A 2,900-nucleotide genomic window follows, 5' to 3' on the forward strand; every position below is an offset into this window, starting at 1 on the left:
ATGTACCAATAAAAGAATTTAAGCAAAAATAAATAAATAAATAAAGCTACTTATTTGAGAACTAAATTCAAATATTCAAAAGAAAATTTCATTTCAAGTATATAAATGATAATATAATGACTGCCCCTAGACTTCCCATTTGGCTTAATAAAGAAAATATGTCGAATGAAAAAAATCATTAATGAATGGCAAAAGCCACTAGGTGAAAAGCTGATGGGCATCCAAATATCCTCATGGTACCAAAGTATCAGCCCATGGATGATATACATGCTAGACATATTAGGAAAATGTAACTTTACACATGGAGATCTAGGTGGCCAGTGGTCAATGCCAGCATCACTAATAGTGGGTTATTATGCATCTCCTGAAATGATGCAATTAAGGGCATTTTTCTTTAAACTTTTTTTCATTAAGTTTATTGGTACATTTTAGGTATACAACACAGTTACATTCATCATTGGGATCTTGTACCTATACATGATATATCTTGGTTCTTATTTTTTCCCCTTCCCCTGCCCTCTCTTCACCCCCTCCACCCTTCCCTATTTATAAAGACTTTGTTTCCATTTTTTCCTTTTCTCATATTTTTTCTTTTCCATTCTTTCCTTTCCCCTTCCCCTCCCACTTCCCCTATTCCTTTAGTCCTTTTCTTCCTATTTTACATTATCAATTATACATTTTGAACCTTATTTACACTTTCAGTTTTTTACACCAGAGAAACTATTCGGTATTTACACGTGTGTGTCCTATTTATTTCACTTAAGAGTATGGCCTCAGGCCAGGGATTTAGCTCAGTGGTTCTGGTGCCTGCCTCGCAAGTGCAAGGTCCTGAGTTCAATCCCCAGTACCAAAAAAAAAGAGAGTATGGCCTCAATATGCATCCATTTAGCTATAAATGTCTCTAGTTCCTTTAAAACTTTTTTAAGGCTGACCTAATAAAGACTTCAAATGTATCTTTTAGTTTACAGGAAATATAGTAGATAAACATGTTATATACATGAGGAATACACCAAGAGGAAACAATCAGACAAGTCCAGAAGGTGGGGAATTTGAAAAAGTGACCTGCACACGTCAACAAGGCAATGTCAACAGGTGTGTGTGTGTGTGTGTGTGTGTGATAATGTAAATAGAATTCAAAAACATAATTAAGCTCAACATTATGGTTCACACCTGTATTCCCAGCACTTTGGAAGGCTGTGACAGGATCATAAGTTTGAGCCCAGCCTGGAAAACTTAGGGAGACTCTGAGTAAAATAAAAGGGGGAAGAGGTGAGGGTGGGGATGTAGCTCAGGATAATTCTCAGTACTAAAAAAATGCTTTAAAAGGCATTTTTGAAAACAATTTGAGAAATTTAAATATGAATTCAGCATTAAACTACGTTAGAGACTTATTGTGGTTATGTCTTATTTCCTGGAGATGCATATTGAAATATTTATAGAAGTGTCATAATGTCAGTAGTTTCTGTTTAAATACTAAAAAGGAAGCAAAAATGGCAAAATGTCAATAACTGTTAAGTGTAGATGACAAATGTATGAGTATTCACTACACACTTTATTTCCTTTTACTGGAAAGCAAGAGAGTACAGTGATCAGATCTGAATTCTAGAAAGCTCACTTTCTAGTTATTCGGTAACAAGAGTGGAAGTGGAAGACCAGCCCAGTGATTACTGACCAGTCCTGCTGACAGAACACAGTGGTCTAGATAGGTAGTCAGGATGAAGAGAAGTGGGTTGTGCTGGCTGTAGTGCCACATGCCTGGAATCCCACAACTTGGCAGGTTGGGGCAGGAAGATTGCAAGTTCAAGGCCAGCCCAGGTAACATAGGATGACCCTCTGGGGGTGGGGTGGGGACTGGTGTTCGATATACTTTCCTATTGAAACTATAAGATTATTGAAAAGCTTGGGAGGGGAGAGAGCAAGAGAGTAAAAACTAATAATAAAAGTTAGAAGGGAGCAGGAGGAATAATTTACAGTGTCCTACAGCACAGTACAATAGCTGTGGTTAACAACGATTAGTTTAATACTTCAAAATAGCTAGAAGAGAGGATTCTGAATGTTCCCAACATAAAGAAAAGATTTCTGAAGTGAAAGACACGCCAATTACCAATTATGATCTGAGAATTATGATCTGATCAGTACACATTGTATACACTTATGGAAACGTCACACTGTGTCCCATAAACATGTACAATTACTGTGTATCAATTAAAATTAAATAAGCATTTAAAAAGAAAGAAAAAGGTATCAAAAATAAAGACATTGGAGGGCCGGGGATTTAGCTCAGTGGTGCTGCCGCCTGCCTCGCAAGCAAGCGCAAGGTCCCGAGTTCGACCCCTGGTATCAAAAATAAATAAATACATTGCAAAAAGAAAACAGTTAATGCGTATCTAGTGTTGAGCCCACCTTCGTTCCCAGTGAGCCATGTGAGTTTCTCGCATTAAGTCTTACAGTGCCCTGTGAAGTTAAGTTTGGGCTCAGACAGGGTGAACGACTTGCCCAAGGTTATACTCCCAGAAGTGGCGCTCTTACTTCTGGAATCCAGGCATGCACCCCTAACCATCCTCCTCCTCAGGATGACGCCAGTTCCGTTAACGAAGACACCTGAAGAGTTCCTATTCTATTCACTTCTATGCTTCTCATTGTAGGGTTTATGCTCTTTAATCCACTAGCCTTCGGGGCCCCCAGGGAACTTTAACCCTTTCCGCTAACCCTGGGACCGGGAGATAGAGACGGGTCAAAAAAGGACGGGGCCAAGTGGGAATTCTAGTGAGGCGCCTACAATTGCGTGGAGGAGGACTAGGTTGGGCAGGTCCCCCGCAAGGACAGGCCTCTTACGCCACTTATGACGCAAATAGGCGTAAGAGCTGGGGGTGGAGAGGCCGTCATCACCCGCCTGCGGT

Source organism: Heterocephalus glaber, unplaced genomic scaffold, assembly GCF_053883595.1.
Source record: "Heterocephalus glaber isolate CG9 unplaced genomic scaffold, H.glaber_assembly_v1.0 deba00000621, whole genome shotgun sequence".
Lineage (NCBI taxonomy): Eukaryota > Metazoa > Chordata > Mammalia > Rodentia > Bathyergidae > Heterocephalus > Heterocephalus glaber.